Source organism: Rosa chinensis, chromosome 7 (assembly GCF_002994745.2).
Source record: "Rosa chinensis cultivar Old Blush chromosome 7, RchiOBHm-V2, whole genome shotgun sequence".
NCBI classification, from domain to species: Eukaryota; Viridiplantae; Streptophyta; class Magnoliopsida; order Rosales; family Rosaceae; genus Rosa; species Rosa chinensis.
Window position 1 is genome coordinate 18,505,477 of NC_037094.1, and position 22,564 is coordinate 18,528,040.

General features: G+C 38.3%; 1 long non-coding RNA gene and 1 pseudogene across 1 annotated transcript; one reads left to right on the forward strand and one right to left on the reverse strand.

Annotated features, from left to right (window-relative positions):
* The first annotated feature begins 437 nt into the window (after positions 1-437).
* Positions 438-3,183, forward strand: LOC121050782 (annotated as a pseudogene).
* Positions 3,184-9,379: 6,196 nt separating this feature from the next.
* On the reverse strand, positions 9,380-11,206 carry LOC112176734. The gene is made up of 2 exons (XR_002927079.2): positions 10,774-11,206; positions 9,380-10,689 (listed from the first exon to the last, which is right to left on the reverse strand). It is a non-coding gene; the product is annotated as an uncharacterized LOC112176734 (long non-coding RNA).
* Between the last annotated feature and the right edge of the window lie 11,358 nt (positions 11,207-22,564).

The window sequence follows — 22,564 nt, forward strand, 5'->3', positions numbered from 1 at the left end:
AGAATAAGTGTGTCTCCACACTATTATTTTCAGATTTGAGAGAGAGAGAGAGAAAGAGTTCTTTCTTGGTCCATTACAAAATTAAAGGAAAGAAGAACACTTGCATAATTTCTTCTTTTCTTTCATCTTTCTTCATCTCTTGATTCACTTGGTGAAGATCCTTAGAGGCCATATCCTTTTGTGGCTTTACTTGTTACATCAAAGAGAAGATTACAAGCACAAGAAGGAGTACAAGAAGGAGTTCTTAATCCAAGGTGCTTCAAGGTGGAGGAAACACACACAAGGAGAGATCAAGGAGAGGAACTTTGGTGGTTCACTTGGATCGGATTGAGATCACGCTCCAAGGGTGAGTAGAACATAAACTCCCTCTTTGTTCTTCCTTACTATGCATGCTATGTTTATATACATATCACAATAAGCCAAGATCATGGGTTAAAGGAATGGATTTTATGTTTAGTTAGTAGTTTAATGGTTAAACTAATTCCGCACTAATTAAAAAGTTTTGAAATCCATCCATTCCTTCACTCTTCTGGGCAACGATTGAGGTCGGAGGAGGTTGGGGTTGCTAGTTTCTAGGAAGCTACCTCACCTGCAACTGCAGGTTCTGTGCAGCCCTGCAGAACGGTCGCAGACGACTCCACCCGACCGCAGACGGGCTTCGCAGACCCCTGGAGTCCATTCGGCAAGCCACGTCGCGCCATCGACTCTTGATCGAGGCCGGAGGAGCGACGTTCACACTTTTTCTGAGTTGCGGACGTCCGCTCTCGAACGGCTCCGCGCGCGCGCGTGTGTGTGTCTATATATATAGGGTTTACGGTACTATTGGCTAATTGAAACCGGAGCCATTTTCTTCACAAGAACCCACATCTTCAGAGGTCCCCATATCTTTATCACCTCATTAAAATCCCCATATAATCAATTTACACAAGCATTGATTGTATACAAATTGGTGCTGGCAAATTAAGGCAAGGAAAGTATGGTGGTCCTCTTACTGACTTTGGATTGAAAACTGACCAAACAGAAGTACAGAACCACATGGCCATGAGTTCTATGAACATTATTGGGTTCTTCCGGCCAAAAAAAAGTTGGTGCATTTTCGGAACTTGGATTGGAAATTGTGGGAAAAGCTTACACTCTTTGAGATTGCAAGTGGTATTGGCATTCATATCAGAGTGGATAATAACACTTTGGAAATTAATGTGAAATTTGGTGTCCTTTTCTCAACATTTTGATGAATGGGAATTGATCGAACCAACTAAGTTTCTCAAATTAAGCTTAATTGTATTATATTCAGGATGATTCGGAGATTAAAAAAATTAACGATTAAAAATTCTGCACATAATGTTTTGGTGATTTAGTTGCAATGAACTTTTATCTAAATGAAGTCGAAATCTTCATTCAATTCTAATAAAGCAATACCACATTTACCTTTAAGACTTTCTGATGACGATAAAAAACCCAAAAAGAAAATAAATCAGAGACCTAACCAACTGTGATAGTGTGATACCATGCACATGCAAATATATGAAAGTTTATGCATAATCCATTCATAGTTATATGGTTGAAGACTTGAAGTGTCCGGAAAAGGGTTTGATGCATGGTTGGTCTGTTACCTTGGGAGAATTGATATCAAGTCCAGAAATCATGTGCTTTCTGTGTTGAAAATAACAAGTCTAGAAATTCTGTGTTGAAAATAAGGGAAAAAATCATGAACAGTACCCGAAGTAAGGCCCACTACGAATTTCAATACATAAATTTCTGAAACATAAACTTTGGTACATCAAATATGAAGCCCGACCCAATATACGTACACGTCGTCAATGACTCCGTCAGACGTCGTGCCATTACGCACATAATGAAGGGCAAAATTGGTTTTTTAGTTTGAAACCCTTATCCCTTCGACTTGGTCAGCTGTCGTATATAAGGACATGTAGTCCACCACAGACCACAGTCAACTCGTTTCTCTCTCTCTTTTATCCCTTTGACAGCCACACACACACAACCGTCTCTCTCCTCTCAAACCCTACCTCACGCGCACACACACAGAGCTCCACCGCAGCTCCTCCGCCATGGGACTCGTCCGCACCAAGACCGTGAAGAAGTCCTCCTGGCAGGTGATCGAGCGGTACTACTCGCGCATGACCCTCGACTTCCACACCAACAAGAAGGTCCTGGAGGATCTGTAAAAATCCCGTCGAAGCGCCTCCGCAACAAGATCGCCGGATTTTGGACCCATCTCATGAAGCGCATCCAGAAGGGCCCCGTCCGCGTCATCTCCCTCAAGCTCCAGGAGGAGGAGCGAGAGCGCCGCATGGACTTTGTCCCCGACGAGTCCGCCATGAAGACCGAAGAGATCGCCGTCGACAAGGTGACCCTCGACATGCTCACTGCTCTCGGCATGGCGGATATTCCCGGAGTCAAGAAGGTGGATCCCTCTGATCTCCAGACTGCGCCGATCGGGTACGGCCCCAGGAGGTACTAGGAAATGGTTGCCAGTTTTTCGCCGCCGCAACGGTTTTGATGTTATAGTACATTGGGTTTTTTTTTGGATTAGGAACCATGTCTAATTTGCTATGCTTTTTTTTGAGTTTGTTGTGAACTAGTGCTTGGTCCTTTATGGGAATTTCTGTTCTGGATTAAGAATTTAAAGCATGTCTCTTTATTTAGATTTGCTGCATAAGTTGTTTTGATATCGTGGTTAATTGGTTCAAATGTTGTTTCTGTGTTAATTTGGTTGATATTTTGGCTGATTGAACGAACCATTGCTATTCAACTATCTATTTCATCATTTCCTAGGCTGAACCAGTGAATGAGACATCATCAGCAAGTGCTGGAGGGTCAAGGAAGAGGTACAAATTGCCTGCAAGGAGAATTAAGCCAAGAAAGTCACCCAGACTTGCTGCTGCATCTGTTCAACCTCAAAAACCGAAACTGCAGAGGGTTTTGTGGAAACCCTGAATTCTGTGTTTTAGGAACCAAGCTTGGTAGTTATGGCAAGAAACACCACCTGTTAATGTGGCATTTGTTTTCTTTTGTTATAGGACAAATGTCATCAGCTTTTGTGTAACAGGTAGTTTTTGGAAAATCTGTAGTAGGGGGCAGTATGAACAATTGCTTTCCATTATTTGGAATTTCTATGTCATGCACAGTTGAACCATTAACTAAGTAATTTCATTCCTATCATTGCCATTTTTTTTTCATTTTCACCACTACTAATAGTCCATTTTTAAACAAGAGTATGGTTAGTTGCAGACTTTATCAGAATTATGGCGGGAAAAATATATGCAAGGAGTGTAGGTTGTAGGTTGGAGGGAAAAGGCCGTACAGACCATTTTACCCCTTCAAATACGGCCATCTGGCACTAAACTAACGGCGTCATTGACGTCGTGTATGCTAACTAGTCAGTTTTTAAACCTCATGTACCAAAAATTATGTTTTGGAAATTTATGTACTGAAATTCGTAGTGATCCATAGTTCAGGTCCACTTACCAAATTTTTCCCTTGAAAATAACAAGTCCAGAAATCATGTGCTTCCCAGCAAACTCTACATCTACATGAAAAATTGAAAAATGAAAATAAATTGTCTTCCCAAGGAAAGCTTTATCATTGCAGTCAAACAACCAAGGCTGGTAACTCGGACCCTACCCTGCATACTTCGGCTAACTTTATGACTTTATCATTGCAGTCAAACAACCAAGGTTGGTAACTCGGAACCTACTCTGCATACTTCGGCTAAATATATATATGCACATGTGTGTCCGTCTTGCTTGTGCTTTTTTCATTTTGTTTGGCCATCTTGCTTGTGCTTTGCATATATGGCGCTTTTGTACTTGTGTTAACTGTGATTACGAAGTGGAAACATAAACTCCCTTTCAGTTTTTTTCAATCTATACCAATTAAGTTCCTTGAAAATTGCAGTTTCACTTTTATCCCTAAAACAAGTTCAGAAAAGGAAAATCACTCGTACTTTTAGTTTAGAGGTTCTACATGTGCCAGAGATTTTCTTTTTTTGCTTTCTTTACTTTTATTATTATTATTATTATTATTATTATTTTTACACGGTCATTCCTATGTTGGTTATACAAGAAGGAATAATTTGACGTACTTCAATTGCAAAATGTTGATAGATAGAGCACATAGCTAGCTAGCTATGACTTCGTTCTAATAAGCTTAAGTTTATCTACTTCTCACACTTCATTTTAGGTTTTCACTTACAACCAAATATACGTGTGTTTTTCTTTTCTGCATACTATATGTGCGTGTGTTTAGAGTTTCAAGCTCAATGGAGCATTACTCTTTGCGGCAATATTGTTTTTCATAGGTTTAGAACTACTGTTACTTTGTAAATGCTTGGAACCATTTTTCTTCTTCTCGGTTTTCTTTGTTGTTATTCTTTCATATATAGTGGAATGCGGCTGGTTAGTCTTTTTCGCGCACCTCTTATTCAAGTTGGCGCGCCTTTTTTTCAAGCTCGCACGCTTCATTTTAAATCGCAAGCACCTCTTTTGAGACTACCCCCAATTTTTATTTTTTATTTTTAGTTTCATTATCATTTTTGTTCATGGAAAATTTATCATTCAAGTTTTCTGATTGTCTAATTAGTAACTGCAAAATTTTAAAGTTTGAATCATATCGTGTTAATTTTATTTTTTGGATAAAAACTCATTTATAACCCGGGTATACCAGCTCTGACTGATTACCTATTCCACTATTCCATTAATTTCCAGATTTGATGGTGATGATTGAAGCTATATACATCAGGGCCCTGTACGATACTGGTTGATAAAGCATAAAAAAAAAATTTAAAAAAAACCTAAGTCCTAAGAAATCCACAAAAGGGAAATCCACTAATGGAGATCGACCACATTTTGGATGATGGGTCCACATTCACACCTTCACAAATCATTTAATTCAATGTCTTTTGGATGAATTAATGTAATCTCCTTTTTTTTTCTTTAATTAAAGTTATATTTGTGTAATTTTAGAAAAATTAGTTCTCATTTCTGTAATCGAAACGTCTATTGCCCCCAATAGACGTTTTAAAATTGATATAATTTCTTCGTTTTTTTCTTTAATCAAAGTTTTATCTGCCTAATTTTAAGAAAATTAGTTCTTGCACTCTAAAGTTAAAAAAAAAAAATCAAAATTTTAATAAAGATAAAAAATTAAAATAATATTACGAACAATTTTTTTTTAATTACATATTTTATTAATTAAACTTATAGTTTTTAGATTTGAGACAATTTTTCATAATGGAACTATAATTTATCTATGAATTTTAAATCATAATAAAGAATAGTTTTAATGGTCAGTAGAAAGAATAATATTATTGTTTGAAGAAAAAAAGAAGAAAGAATGATACTAATAATGTTGATAGGATACTCGAACCTAAGACCACATCCACATACAAAAAGACTTCTACCACTACAGCAAACCAGCTATCAATGATAGTATCAAACTAGAAAGATTTTATATTAAATCTTACTGGAGCACCGGACCCATCGTGCCCCAACGTGGCTCCACCCCTGATATGTTTACTTTGTATGCGAATGACGTTGATGTGTTCATAGATCAACTACATTATTTCCAAGTCATCGAAAAAAAAAAACTACATTATTTCCAACACCATTACTAATTTTGACATGGTATCACATAGCTTTGGTCAAAGTAAAAGCATGGATTTTATCGGCCATGTGAATGGCGTCATGAGTGTCGGCCTTTATTATTACACTATATCCCCACTACTGGGGTATGGGCATGGTGTCATGACTGCTGTCAGCCTAGCTCCCATAATCAAACTCCATACTCCATACTCAAAGAATGGTACTTCCGCCACAGCCACACAACCACCAAGAAGAAGATGTTTGACAACCGGGTAACCATAAAAAAATAAAAAAAAATAAAGTAGAGATCGAGAGAGGCAGCAACGCAAGCGAAGATGTGCCCCCATTGAAAATTTGAAATAGTGAGATATCGATTAGTTTGATGTAGGCTGGGAAGAGGTACTAGGTTGGGTAAATTGGGGAAAAACAGAGGAGAGATATGAGGAAAAAAAAATGTTTAGGGTTGAGTCAAGCAGTGAGGGGATTGACGCTAGACTCTTCAATCTCAAAACGAGGGTTGGTCTTTTTTTAACAAACATAGTTGTTTATTATAATATATGGATATAATGGAGACCAGTCATAACACCGCAAATACTCATCTATACTCATATAATTGTTTAGGGTTAGGGTTACATCTAAGCACACAATTTATGCACAACGTGCTACTATGAGTATCAATGTCCAACTCCTCCTGTACCTACCTAGCTACCCAACAACTAATCCCTTCCATCAATTATACTTTGATTTTCAAATTTAAAATTTCAAATGTCAAGTTTATTTCAAAATCAACATCATCCATTCATTCCCCTTTCCTTTTATGTTGATCAATTATTGTCTTTGTTTGTCACCTACACGACAACCTCTTGATGTTCCAATTATCATGTGTTTTTTTTTTTCTTTTACCCCTCTTCAAAACTTTTACCATCACTACCATGAAATTAAGTGGTATTGTAAAACAATTTACATGTTACATGGGTTAGAAAAATGCTGGAAACTTTTATTTTCAAACTTATATGATTGCGATTAATTTACAGTTATCTTTTGAATATTGTTGCTTGAGTATATAATAGGGAACAGTGTTGATTGATTTGGAGTGATATTCTATTGTGTAGTATCATCATTTCAACTACAAAATTATTTTCATTTATGTAAATTTGTAATGTTTTAATGTTTTCTTCATGAATCGATTAAGTATTAATTTTCGAGTATGTATCTTTTGAATCTTGTCCCTTAATTATTGCTATAAAATTATTTTTATACTGAAATATTTTCTTGATCAATCAACTGTTATCTTTATTTCTTTTAGTCCCGTAATTGATGACCAATTTAATCTAGCAAATTAAATGTTTTATTGATCGATCAACTATTATCTACATGAAAAATTGAAAATAAATTGTCTTCCCAAGGAAAGCTTTGTAGCAGAGCTGTCAAGGAAATGCATTTTTGGTAGATCAAAAGAGGAAGGCCAATCCCTCATGGCAGTTTATTTTATTTTGGGTTTTTATCATAGGTGGGGTCTGAATTATATCTGACCGGACTGAATAGTACCTGGACTTTTAAAATGATCAAATAGGTACCTGAACTTCCAAAACCACATCATTAAGGTACTTCCGTCTATATTCCGTTAATCCTCCGTTAATTGCAGAGATAAATCAGACATTTCACCCAAATTGACCACTAAAATGACTGTTATAACCTCATCTGACATTTTGTCTATTTCCCTCATTTCTATCTTAATTTCCCTCCAAAAAAAATTGACTCTTCCCCCAACACTATTCATGTAAAACTTTTCATCAAATTTTACCTCCAATTATTGTCTTTCGATAAATAATAATCAACATCTCAACATCAAGTTTTCTTGAATAATTTTTATTGTTCTTCAAAAATTAGCCTAACATAATGAAATACCAAATTATTCAAGTTTTACCTCCAATTATTGTATTTCGATAATAAAATTAGCCTAACATAATGAAATACCAAAATTAGCCTAACATAATAAAACTTTTCATCAAATTTTACCTCCAATTATTGTCTTTGGATAAATAATAATCAACATCTCAACATCAAGTTTTCTTAAATAATTTTTATTGTTCTTCAAAAATTAGCCTAACATAATGAAATACCAAAATAATTTTTATGTTAGGCTAATTTTTGAAGAGCAATAAAAATTATTCAAGAAAACTTGATGTTGAGATGTTGATTATTATTTATCGAAAGACAATAAAATTATTTTGGTATTTCATTATGGTAGGCTAATTTTATTATCGAAAGACAATAATTGGAGGTAAAACTTGAATAATTTGGTATTTCATTATGTTACGCTAATTTTTGAAGAACAATAAAAATTATTCAAGAAAACTTGATGTTGAGATGTTGATTATTATTTATCGAAAGACAATAATTGGAGGTAAAATTTGATGAAAAGTTTTACATGAATAGTGTTGGGGAAGAGTCAATTTTTTGGAGGGAAATTAAGATAGAAAGGAGGGAAATGAACAAAATGTCAGATGAGGTTATAACAGTCATTTTAGTGGTCAATTTGGGTGAAATGTCTGATTTGTCCCTGCAATTAACGGAGGATTAACGGAATATAGACGGAAGTACCTTAATGATGTGGTTTTGGAAGTTCAGGTACCTATTTGATCATTTTAAAAGTCCAGGTACCATTCAGTCCGGTCAGACATAGTTCAGACCCCACCTATGATAAAAACCATTTTATTTTTGTTTCTACTCTTTTTTTTTTAAATTTTGTTTATTTTTTTGGTGAAATTTTGTTTACTACTTTTAAAAACTAACAGTGGGCTGTTCAGGGAGTAGTGGAGTACGAAGCGTCGGTTTAAAGCGACAAGGAGGGCCCACGTTACGGGGAAAGAAAATCTCCATCGATGGTAAAAGAGGTCGCGTGGTAATTTCCATTGCTTCAAAAAATCTAACTTCCATTCAAAACTGTAAAGTGGGATAATAATTAGGAGAGCATGTGCTCTGCACAGAGCCATCAATCAGTAGTGGGGTTCTGAAAGAGACCATCCACAATAAAGAGAACAGTGGGAAATGAGAGACCATCCCACAATAAGGAATGCATGCTTAAATGTCGCTGTGGAAGACGTATTTGGCAGGGCGGTTGGCGACAAAAGTAGCAGTAATGTAGTAGTAATCATAATGACCTAATTAAGGCCAAGAACGCGTCCTCCCTCCCCACAACTCAACTCCTCTACCTCTTGATGCTTGCTTGTTTCCTTCTCTTATATGGGTTATATGTATGTTGTTTCCTTCTCTTATATGGGTTATATGTATGCGCCTTAAAGCGAAAATTATGAAGTTGGTGCTTTACCCTCAAGGCCTCATGTATATAAAGGACCCACTGTTTGATATGGCAGTTTCAGCTTGAGATTTGAGAGTGTTGAATTGGCAATGGAGCAGGATTGTGATTGGAGACCTATCCTACAAAATTTATCTGATCTATCGCTGATCTCAGTGACTCACGTGTTGCTTACTTGCCAGTTCCCCAATTGAACATAGATGTTTTCAACTTCGTAGACCACAAGTTAACAATTATGATATTCTTTTTTTTGTTAATATCCTCGTATCCATTGATAGAGGTAATGCAACATACAGGAACAAGTGAGATTTCCGAGTCTTCTAGTTCTTCTGCTCAGATGGGTTTGCATTAAGATAAAGCAATAGTAGTTATCTTACTTTCTAATCATTTTTTACCTGGTCGTGACTCGTGAGTGATAATTTTGTACTGAATAAACATAACAATGAACAAAAAAAAATTACAACAACATGAAATTTTATTATATAGATCCCACATTTCCAACAATACATTACAACAAAATACACAACAACAGAAATTAAGAACGATTAAAAGACACCACCAAGAGATTAAAACAGACACCACCACGGGATCTAAACCGCCACCACCCGGCCACTCCACAAGCCCAACATGAAATTTTATTATATAGATCCCACATTCCCAACAATACATTACAACAAAATACACAACAGAAATTAAGAACGATTAAAAGACACCACCAAGAGATTAAAACAGACACCACCATGGGATCTAAACCGCCACCACCCGGCCACTCCACAAGCCCCCCAGCCACACCAGAACCGTAACCACCACCCTCCAAGGCATCTCGACACCTCATCTATAACGAGGATCCGAGCGCTTCCTCCACTCATCATCAGAGCACTTTCCGCTTCCCCGAGGGGTGTTTCTGGGCTTGTTAGGGGCTTCGAAACACGATTTGCCCCCCTTCATCGGTTCCCTTCCCATGAGCCTCCTCTCTCTCTCACGGGGCTCAAAGTGTGCAGGCTGAATCTGCTCGGGATTAGCATTGTAATATGGGTTTTCAATTACCCGGGGAAAATTACCATTGGGATTCAGTATGACAGGTGGGTTCGGATCTTTGGGTCAACGATATAGTTTTGATTTGGAACATAGGGAGGATAATCTCCGTATGGGTTGGGAATGAAGGGGGGATTGTTGTTCGCCATGGATGAGGATAGGAAATGAAGGTATGCAAAGATTACAAGCAGTAAGATAAAAGATGGGAGTGCCGAGAGTGCCTCCGCTCGTCGGGTTTTAAAGGAAGAAGAATGGTGAAGTTAGTAAAAAACTGTAAGAAACAAGGGTAAATTTATAAACAAATCGGAATCGGGCATTGTAATAAGGGTTTTCAATTACCCGGGAAAAATTACCATTGGAATTCAGTATGACAGGTGGGTTCGGATCGTTTGGGTCAACATAGTTCTGATTTGGAACATATGGAGGATTATCTCCGTATGGGTTGGGAATGAAAGGGGTTGTTGTTGGCCATGGATGAGGATAGGAGATGAGGGTATGCAAAGATTACAAGCAGTAAGATAAAAATGGGAGTGCCGAGAGTGCCTCCGCTCGTCGGGTTTTAAAGGAAGAAGAATGGTGAAGTTCGTAACAAACTGTAAGAAACAAGGGTAAATTTATGAACAAATCGGAATCGGGCCAGGCCGAGCCCAGCCCAGGATATACCAATACGGCATTCGGCCCAGTCAGCCAGGATATGAATCACTGTGAAATTGGGCCGGGTCGAATGCTAACCTAGAAATACAAAAATATCAATAGGCCCGTGCTAAAAAAATATTCAAAATCTGAAGAAATTAAATTTAAAAAAAAAATAATTACTTGGAGGCGCCGGAGGATGTGAAGGAAGGAGGAGATCCATCTTCCTTGGCTTCACTTGATCTCTGTTATCCATTCCATCTGAATTCGGGTCTCAGTAAAACCTTCAGGTATTTGTGGCTACATAATGACCCAGATACCCTAAGGCCTTAAGGATCTAACCGATAAAAATACAGAATGAGATCTGCTTTTCTTCTCTCCTCCATTGAACCCAATAAGTATCGAGAAAACCAAGTGAACAATCTGCTATGGCTATGGTTGTGACTATGTATAAGGATTGGCATATTTTTGGGCGTGAAGCTAAATCCCCAGGAACTAAATCGGAATCTGAAGGTGAGGGGAGGAGGTTTTTAGGGTTCACACAGAGAGACGAGAGAGAGAGAGAGAGGGAGAGAGAGTGGGTTTGGATTATCAACTTTACCCAATATAGCAGCGTCGTACACCATTCACTTGTCTACCAAGTATGGTATATATAGCAAAATACCAAGCTGACGTGTTTAACTCATGTTTTTATATTTATTATCTTCACGGGGGCCCAAATATATGGCAAAACAAAAACAATGGTTCACTTTGGAGTTCGGACGGCGTAGCTAACCAAATTTTTGCTCAACCTTTTGTGCCTCGATTAAATGGTCGAGTCGGATATTCGGAGTGTACTCAGCATTTAAATTCATCATGAGTGTATGTCATGAAATGCCAAATTGAAATTACCGCAATATATAATTGACTGTACAAATAAGCTGCATACATATTCACATATTTTCATCTTCTATCTTCAATTTCAATTTTCTACCAAATAATTTAATTTGCAAAAAAAAACATAATAAGTGAAAAGTTGCAACTAGCATTGGAGCCGGAATATACTCATCTAGAAATGAAATCGGATGCACAGCTATTGTTCATTCGATTCAAGAGCTATAAGATAACCTGATGTGCACCTTTCGCTCCCATAGTTCTAAGAGAATGTAATAGCACTAACGCACTATACATGCACTAGCAAATCATGCAAAGAAGCATCGAGAAGTCTGTACTTGGTTTGAGGATTATCCTCCTTGGTTGAATGTCTGCAAACAAGCTGATTTAGAGATTATGTCTTATAGTGTAAGGATGGTTGTTCCATTCCTATGTACTGTATTGATCATTTTCAATAAAGTTTCATTCTCAAAAAAAAAAATTACACTAAATTTGACAAGAACTGGTAATCCTCTACACGTTAATTGTGTACTTCCTACTGCCAAAATTGTCGTCTTTGATCAGTTTGCCCTTATCACTTATTAGCATCGGCTCCATGAACAAATTATTAAATATAATTTTTATAATTTTTCTGTATTTTACACATATTCTCAAATAAAAATGAATATTTTAGATATTAATTTAGGAATTAATTAAAAATAATTTGCAGACTTTTTCAATAAACAATTATACGGACTATTTGAATAGCATCCTTGCCTATTTTTCTCATCGGAATACGAAAAGATAGTAAAATGAAGGAGTGTGTGTGTGTTGGTGGGGTGGTAAGGCTCTAAACTCTCATTTGGGAGGTTAGGAGTTCAAGCCCCATCATGAATGGGGTGGCGATTAAAAAAAAAAAAAGGCTTGGCTCTAGAGGTGATAACAATACTAGCAGGTTTGATTTTATGGGGCTCTCTAAGGTTGTGTTGCTTTCAAAAGTGGGTAAAGATTGAGTTTTTTTTTTCTTTTTCTTTTTGTGAATATGGTAAAGATTCTTTTTTTTTTTTTTTTGGTCAAGGTTTGTATTAGAAGATCCAAAGATCAAGCAAAATACAAGAGGTACATAAGACCCCAGCAAAAGAGGTACATAAGACCCCAGCAAAAGAGGCACTTAGGCCCAGCTAAAGAGGCACACAGGCCCAGCAAATAAGGCACAGAGGCCCAGCGAACATAAAGTAAAGCCGATGGGGCAAACCCAGCTAAAAGCCGAAAGCCCAAGAAAATTTTACAAACCCTAATCCTATCAAACAGCCACCAAACACACTGCCGCAACGAACTACCGCCGCCGAGATCCTGCCGCTCCATGAACAGAAGCCACCACTGCAAAACCAAATCAAGCCACCTCCTCCGCCAGTCGGAACACACATAGGGCTCAAGAACGCCCAAGAGAAACCAAGTTATCTTAGAGGGTTGGATTGCCGAAGCAATCTGAACAGCCTCATCAAAGGGGACAATAAATTCGCCAACGGGCGAAAGTTTGCCTAGAAGTGGTGGAGAAGTTAGCAGATGTGGAAGCAACCATGGAAAATCCCGTCCAAAGCAAGCATGACCAGATTTGGGGGTAGAACTTAGAGAGAGAAATTTGGTGACTTGAGAGGAAGAAAGGTCTGTAGAGAAGGAGAAATCGTGGGATGGGTAGGAAGTGAAGATGGTGGTGAACATGGGGTTTTCCAACGCTGGAAAACCCAGGTGAGGAGAGGGAGGGGGTTTGTAGGTGATGAGGTGGGGAGATCTGGACGTGAAAAGAGGTTAGGTGGGGATGGTGGTGGTGGTGATGGTGGTGGTGGGGGGTGGGTGGTGGGGGGTGGACTCTCAAAATACCAGCAGCTGTAGAGAAGATTTCTAGAGAGAAGGAGGACCCTCTCTCTCTAGAAATATTCTCCAGAAATATGGTAAAGATTCAGCTTGAGTGGAAAGAGAATGCTAAGACTTAGAAGGGCTCCCTTTGTTGATTGTACATGATATTGAGTGTTCTGACACATGAATACCGCTTTAGGAATTAAAGATCGACTTATCCTTCTGGAGGAGTACTGAGCAAGTGCTTGCAGCCGATCTTGATGAAAAAGCCACCCCGCTTCTCGATTACTATAGGCTTAATTGGAATACCTTTGTAGTGTGTTTGGATGAGGGAAAAAATGATGAAATTTAATTGAAAGTGAGGATTTCATAATTCCTAAAAGCCAATTCCCTCGTTTGGTACTATCAGATTGGAAATTTTAAATTTTTCTGTGGAAAAAAACGAAGGAATTCGTTATTTAAATTTGAGGTAATTCCCGCATACCCAAAAATCCTTGGTATTTTTCCCAACTGCCCAACACTTTGGTATTTCACTATTGATGAAAGATAAAGACTAACAGGGATAGTTTTAACAAACAAATGCCTTTTGTATCCTATGTTGACCTTAGATTCCTCTACCGTTCTATTCAACAAAAAGGAGCAGTAAAAAACTTCAAAACAAAAACAAGACTAGCCTTCAACATGCCACATTTCGCCTAACGACTTCCTGTCTAAACGGCTACTCACAGGGCGGAATCACTGCTGCTTGTCCTAATTTTTCTGTTTTAAAACTGATTCTTTTGGCTGAACAGTAAAGCTTTAGAACTTTAGCTTTCCATGAGATGCATACATTCGAATGTTCAAACTTTGACATAGTAAACCATGCATGATAAAGATGATTACGAAATGTAAAGATAATGACATAAACATTTTATAAATTAAAGAAGTGGGTGAACATCCATCTGAATTTATTTATTCAAATATACATATAAAACTTTAAACAATCAGAGCCTCATTCTCAGGTAAACAGCTTTTGCTCTTTAGCTATCCATAAGAATGAGACCAGTTACTTACTTGTACTGAAAGCACACTACTTCACACCTAAACAGGAAAGGAAGCACACTGCTATTCTATTTTTATTTTCAGAGGAGTTTTTCTGATCTAAACTTCGAATGAATTCTAAGAGAAGCTAAAGCTCCTTATATAGGGAGCGGAACTCAAACTAGAATTCAAAACACAAAATGTACAGGACAACTCCGTGACTCTTGCTTTTCGTAGTGCTCCTGCTGGTGGAGGTCGGTCAGGGAAAAGCAAAAGGAAAAAGTGAAATGTTTTTCACTTAACCTTTTCTTTTTGAAAAGGAAAAAGCAAAAGTAGCTTTAGAAAAGTCTAAAGTTCTACAGTTGCTATTTTGGTGCTGATTCTTCACCTGTAGCTTCACATGTTCTCGTCCGTTTCAGAATGGTGGCCAAAGACAAAGGAGTTGTTGTCTGCTTGGGCCATGCGAGTGGTTGTTGCATTATCCTCGACGTTTTGTAGTGGTTGTCATTTTCAAGCTTTTCCACCCAACGCATGCATGCCATTGTCGAGTCTATCTCTTTTCTGGTTAGAGATAGGAATATATCGCTGCTGACTACGTCAGGATGATCGTAAGCAGTGATAATTGTCTTTTCTCCTGCTGCCAGGAATGTGTTGTTGCTGTCTTCAGAGATGATCTTCTTGATGTAGTCAAGAGCCATGGCCTTCATCCAAGGAATGCTAGAATTAGGTTGGCCATTGTATGCTACACAGGCTGGTTGAAGATATCTTCTTTGAATAATTCTCACATAATGATATGGAGGAATATATTCAACTTCACCATCTGTCTTCTGAATCCATTCTGGAGGAGTGGATCTGAACTTCAGACGAAGCATACAGTTGTCTTTTCTGATGTTCTTGACCGTGTTGACAATAATAGGCGGCAAGCCTCTTAGATCATCATTAGTTTTAGTCCACAGATTATGGACAAAACCATTTTCAACAAGCCAAAGCTTGTGTTCTTGAGGATGTTCACTCTGAACATTTACCAGGTATCTTCCAACATACGGTCCTGAGACAATAAAGAGGGTTGGAGGAACTAGGTTTTCAGGATTGTGCCTTCCTATCATATTATGGAATTCATAGCAGTCTGATTCATTGAGTGCCATGATAGGGACCCTAGCACTTTCTGGACTTTCAAGGAAGGATAGTTTTTCTTTCCTTACAGCACTCTGCTGTGTATGAAGCTCTTCACCTTGTGGTCTACCATTCTCGTAGAGTTCTTCAGCTAAAGCAAACAGAGCTGGGAACATTAATCCACTGCTTCTTTCTTGAAAGGCAAATAAGAGATTGTCCAGGATTGCCTTCTGGTGATAAGCTAGTCTCCTGCCAGTTCTGAACACAGGAGTATCAAAAGTTCTTAATTCATAATTAAAAACATTTATAACTCCACTCGGAGTTGGTCTGCTTTTTGGCAAAGCAGCAGCCATCAACGGTCTTGATGTGCCTTTACCGTCTGCCGTTTGAGACGGGCTAGCCAATCCTTTACCCTGGGATTGATCAGTTGAAGCCAAGCCTTTTGAGCTTAGCAGAAACCTTTTAAGGATTTTCTCCTTGGTTTCTTTTGGATCCTCTTCAGGTTCCTGTTCTTTCCCAGTCCTTCTGCTTCTGGGATTACGACCTTCGTCGTCTTCTCTTTGGCTGAACATTGCCAGTTCTCTGGTCAATGCGTCTGGAAGATAGTTCTTGTTACCTGCAATTAATTCAACAGTATAATCATATTGGTTAAGAAATAATTGCCAGTTTGCTAATCTTCCTCTATCAGCAGCTTTGTCAAGTTTAAAATTTTTAAAATTCTTTACTCTGGCACAATCGGTGCGGACAGTAAAGGTTTTTCCCAAATAAGCAGGAGAATTTAAAATCGTTTTCTTGACAGCTAAAATTTCTTTTTCCCCTGTGGGATAATTCAGTTCTGCATGGCTGAACTTGCCGCTACAAAATTTGCAGATCTTTTCAATGTTGGTTCCAGGCGCTCTCGCCAGAACAACACCGGACCAGTAATTATCACTTGCATCTGTCTGGAGGATAATTTCATCATTCTCTTCTGGTTGTTGAAGAGGAGGGAGGTTCTTGCAGAGATTTTTTATCTGCTTCACGATCTTTTCATCATCTTCTGTGAAGTTCCATTTTCTCTTGGAACTTGTCTTGGGCTTGGGAGATAACATTGCTGTTAACCCTGAGATTCTCGGGATGAAATCTCTCCCATAATTTATGACACCAAGGAATCTCTCTAGACTCTTAGCATCAGGGATCCTGTCTGGGAACTTCCAGATTTTTTCAAGGATGTGAGGTTGGAGCTTTATGACTCCATTCTTGATGTTTATTCCTAGGAAATCAACTTCATCAAGGATAAAGAAGATTTTCTTCTCACCTAGGATAATTCCATGCTGAACTATCAGCTTTGTTACCTCATGGAGGTGCTTCATGTGTTCTTCTCTGTTTTTGGAGAAGACCAGGATGTCATCTATGTAGACGACGCAGAACTCCGCTACATGCTTGAAGATGTTGTCCATCTTTCTTTGAAAGATTGAGGGAGCTTGCTTGAGACCAAAAGGCATTACTAGCCACTCGTAATGACCTTGTGGTGTTCCAAATGCAGTGAGAGGTACACTCTCAGGATGCATCTTGACTTGCCAGAAACCCGACTTTGCATCGAATTTCGAAAAGACTTTAGCTCCTCTGAGCTGGTTGATCAGGACTCTGACTTGAGCTATCTGATATCCGTCTTTGACAGTCTTCTTATTGACATCTCTATAGTCAATAACCATTCTAGCTTTTCCTCGTAGATTCTCTGCATGATTTCTCACATAGAATGCTGGAGCATGATGAGGGCTAGTGGAAGGTTGAATCAATCTCTTTTTCAGGAGATCTTCAATATCACTTCTGAATTCTTTTTTATCTTCCTCTTTGTATTGAGGAATAGCTTTGACATGGCAGATAGCGTTCATGTCATGCAGTCTTAATTCACAGACCACTGGGTCTTTTTCCCAAAACTTCTGAGGATTTGTATCCACATTCTGCTCGAGTAGTTTCTTGATTTTGTCAAGAGTGGGAGTTTGTTGAGACTCAAGCTTGTTCTGAAAGTGCTTGAGGTTGTGCTCATGGATGAAACTAGCTTCTTCATCTTCACTAGCTTCTTCTTCTTCTTCTGAAGATTCTTCAACAAGAAGTTCTTCTTGTTGTTTGATTTGGAGTATGGGCTGAAATTTGGGTTTGTAGGGGGTAAGATCACCACTATTCTGGTGCGATCTCTGATAGTGAATAGTAAAACCAGGACCGACGACGCTGAATGCGTGTGTGAGGCGGTTTGCCCAGAACACCCGTTCTCCTTTCCTGAAGCCTATCGCTTCTTCATCCTGAATGAATCGTTGTTGGAGAATAAAATCATTTCCCAACAAGAAATCAGATCCTTGGCCTTCAGATTGCCAAACCTTCTGGATGATAAATGTTCCTCCACCAATGGTGATATGAACATTTTTTGCTACTTTCTTCATGGTGAGATGGCTTCCATCAAACGTAACACCAGTAGCTGACTTTTTCTTGTCTTCGTTCCAGAGTTCATCTGGAATTGCAAATCTCTTTGCAACAGTAAAACCTGATCCATTATCTACAAAAGCATGTAGATGATATTTTCTGTGATCAAGGAACTTGAGTCCGATCTCTATGTAGTTGCTGTACTTACTTGTAGAGACGACTTTCGATTGGTGAAGCTCATTTTTCTGAGCTTGTTCCTTGGGAATGAATGGTTTGCATTCTTCTGGAACATTTTCCTGAGTGGGTGATTCAGCAAAACTAGCCGATTTTGTATCATCCCAGTCTGTAGGAATTATCTTCTTGCTGTCTGGATTACTAAACCAGGAGGGAGGATCATATCTGACTTTGTAATCAAACTTGCCGGAAGGTTGGCCAAGTAGATCCCATGTGCCAATATCCGCAGCTATCTCTTGTCTTTCTAAGAGATGAACAGTTTCTGGTGGTTTCACCAGTTCTTCTTTTTCTGGTATTTCAACCAGTTCAATATCTTCATCGATTGTTTCTTCACCGATGATTTCTTCCTTTATTTCTGAGGAAGATGGTTGTTCCATGGTCGTTTCTTGGAACACAGTTGTTGCAACTCCTTTTGTTTGTTCCATGGTTTCCTGGAACAGAGTTTCAACTTCTTTCGCCTTTTTCTCAGCGAAATATTCTTCATATTCTTGCTCAACCCATTGGCTGACAAGACCATTCTTGGTTTTTCTTCTTGCTTCAGCTATGAAGCACTCTTTGTGATAAGTCTTCTTAGACTCTTCCCAGAACATAGGGAGACCATTCTTCTCGTGACATAAGCAGTAGTCACAGACGAATGAACCAGGGTTGACCTGATAAGAAGACATGAAGGATTCTGTCTTGCTTTCTTCCCAATTTTTGACTTTCAAAACATTCATTTGTCTGGATTCGAAGTACTCTACTTCAGAATCAGTCTCAGACTCTTCTGATGAACTTGCTTCTTCTTCAGACCAGGCAGAGTAGACTGACCTGTCGTCATCTTCATCATCAGAATAGGCTATTTCGTAGCCTTTCATGTTTGCTACCTCTACTATTTGCTCGTATTCTTCAAAGAGAGCTTTAGTAGATCTGTTACCCTTTTCCAGGCATTCATTGGCATAGTGCCCTTCAGCTTTACACAACCAACATCTGCAAGCTTTCTTGCTAGGTTGTTTATGCTGCTGAGTATTCTTCTTTTTCTTGAAGAATTTCTTTTTTGGATCTTCATCTTTTCTTGAATCTCCAATTCTTCTTCTGATTACTCTTTTTGAATTTTTTAGAGTAATATTTTTTCTTCTTTCTGTGGTATTTGGAGTCATGGCATCCCCAGTTTGTGGGCATATCCAGTATTCCGTAACAGAAATTTTCAACTCCTTTGAGTTGCTTCTTGGCCATCTTAGCTCTAAGATTGGTTTTGCATTGCTCCTTCAGTAGTTGCCGGATTCTGTCGGCAATTCCTCCAACTGAAAATCTTTCAATTGGTTTCTCAGCTATGCTTTCTCTCACAGCTGTTCTCCATGGTTCAGGGAGCTTTCTGTGCAACAGATTAACTAGATCAGTATTCTCTAGTTCACCAATTGTACAGTAATATTCCTGAAACTCATTCAGGTATTCTTCGAAATATCTCATGTCACAGATTTTGAGAGCATAGATATTCGACTTTGCCGTTTCTTTGGCTTTCTCACTCAGATTTGAGAGATCTCCACAGAACTGATCGTACAGGGGTACTGCAAAATCATACGGAGACTTTGAATTTTTAATTTCTTCAAGCCAGTCTCTTCCTCTGGCAGTTTCTTTGAAGGATAGGTAGTACTTTTTTGCCACTCCAGTAAGAGTAGTTTCATAGTATACCTGCAAATCTGGTGCTTCAAATTTTCCAAGGGTGAGTGCAGAAGCCATCATCAGGCTATCTACCCATTGGTCAATGGTTTTTCTTTTGTCTAGACTCTTGTCTAGATTCAACCAGATGCCATAGTTCGTGATCGGAACTCTTGGCAGATTGTCCTCGGGGACGAATCTTTGAGAATTTCTTTCTCCTTTTTTACCCATGGGGGCTTTCTGAACTGGGAGTTTCATTTCCCTTGTTTCTTTTTTTATGAAAGTTCTGGAGCTTCCTCCTTCTTCCATTTCAACATCTTGGTAAGGAAAGACTTTTCTTGTCTTTCTGCATTTGAATTCTTTCATTTCCTCGATTAGTTTTTCTAATCGTTCGGGACTTTCACAATTCTCAGCTTCTTTGTAAAGATCATAGAGCCTCTCAGCTCTGAGCATATGGACTGGTCTGCATAGATCAGCTTCCAGATCTTCTTCTGATATTGGCTCTTCAATAGTGGGTTTTGTACCACTGACACCGGCTTCTCTGGTGCTGTAGCTTCTTCTCAGAAGACTGCTGTTTATCCTGATATTTTCAGGACAGACATCACTTTTCCTGTGATTGTCGAAGTTGAGGCTGATTTCTCCAGTGCGTCTACTCTCGTAGATCTTTGCTTTTGCTCTTTCCGGTAGCTTTTTTGGACCGGATAATTTCCATTCAAGAGGAAAAGTCACTTCATTCCAAGCAACCTTGTGAATCTGCTGTGAATGGTTCTTCTGGCTGGTGAGGAATCCAGTAGTGAGACCAGGGACGTTGGAGATCCTTGTCTTTGGTTCCACTGTGGTGCTCATCAGTTTATAGTACACTCTGTATACTATTGCCAATTCTTGTATTTCTTCTTTCATTGAGATCCCGTCTGTCTTGACTCTCAGTCTGAGGCAGTGGGCTGCATCCTTCAAGCTGGTGGAAAAGTTGGGGAAGCAGTTGAAATATGCTACCTGGTTGCATAGTGATGCTTCTAGAGTTCCCAACAGACTAGCTTGGAAGTCTGTCAATCTGTTGTCTTGCAGGACACATAGGACTGAACAGTTGATGCCTTCTCTTGCCAACAATTTTATGTCGTCTTGGACTGCTCCAATGTGCATAAATTGGTACTGCTTTGCTTGTGCTCTGGCAACTTCAGCAGGGGTGATCATCAAGAGATCTGTTTCTCCTGTTGTTGAGAGGGTTGTGAATTCAAGTACTTTGAAATGATGGCTATCCATCAGGTCAAATGTTCCCCGTCTGTAGATCTGTTTGAAATCTAGCTTTGGAATTGAGGAGTTTTTTACCTCATGCTCGATTTCATTGTATTCAAATTCTTCAGAATTTAGGAGTTGAACTCCTTTCTTTTTTCCAAAGATGCTTAACATCTTCATTTCTCTTTTTTCTGTATTCTCCGGGTTTTCATACCGGATACTAGTCTGACTAGTAGATGGTTCCAGAAAAATCATGTTAGGAACACGATTTGAGTCTGGTTTCTCTAATGGTTTGAACCCATTAGTCTTCTTTTTTACTGTAGGCAATTTCTTGTCCTTCAGTATAGATTCCAGCGTTTTTTGCTGTTCTTTGATTTTTCTACTAACACTCGTTAGTTTTTCTTCTTCCATTTTTGGAAGATCTTTGATATAATCCAGTTTGTTTTCCAATCTTTCCAATTGGTGGATTATAGCAGGAAATTTTTCTAGAGTCGACTGACATCTAGATATTTCTAGTAACAGCTTCTGATATTTCTCATCAGAAGATTTCAGTAGAGAATTTATTTTCTCTAATAATAATTCTGACATTGTCCCCATTAAGGAGGGGTTCTCCTTTGAGCCACTACTAGGATAAAGTTCATAGACATCAGTTCACAACTGATGTTAAAAAAAAAAAATCCGATGTCTTAGTGGGTGATGTTAAAGATCGCCAAAACTAAGACATCGGTTCACAACTGATGTCTATTTTGCAACGAGACATCGGTTTAATGTCCAGAACCGATGTAAAAACGTTAATGTGATCACCATTTTGGTGTGTTTAGCTATTGTCAAACCTTCATATTTTGGCATTAGATGCTTAATGAAATATAGGTCTAACAACACAATTATCCATTTTAACATCGTTTCTGATTTAGAAACGATGTCTGATAATATTTTACACATCGGTTCTCATAAATTTTTGCTTATGGTTCATAAGTTTTTCGTGTGTTTGGTACATAATATTTCACTAGACATTCAATCTACATTCTGTAGTATAGTTTGAACTGATGTCCATATTTATGCTAGACATCAGTTTTGTTTATATATCGATGTCCATAGTTATTCTAGACATCGGTTTTGTTTATATATCGATGTCCATAGTTATACTAAACATCGGTTTTTGTTTATATATCGATGTCCATAGTTATACCAGACATCGGTTTTTTTTCATATATCGATGTCCATAGTGATCTAGACATCGGTTTTTGTTTATATCTCGTTGTCTATTTGTAGTAGACATCGTTTTTGTTTATATATCGATGTTCATAGTAATGCTAGACATCGGATTTTGCTTGATAACTGATGTATTTTCACATTCTTGACATCGGTTTTTGTTTCCAAACTGATGTATTTTCTCTTTTCTGACATCGGTTTTTATTTTCAAACTGATGTAATTTCTGTTTTCTGACATCAGTTCTTCATCAGTAAATGATGTTTTTTTCATATCCCTTTCCTGCTGAATTTGGTACTAGAAAGCTAATCGACAAATAACATGAAATTCAAATGTAATTTAAATATTAGGGAATTGTATTAATTTCTATCCAAAATTAGAGCTTGAGGTAGTTTCAAAAGTTTTGCACAATAAACCCTAACC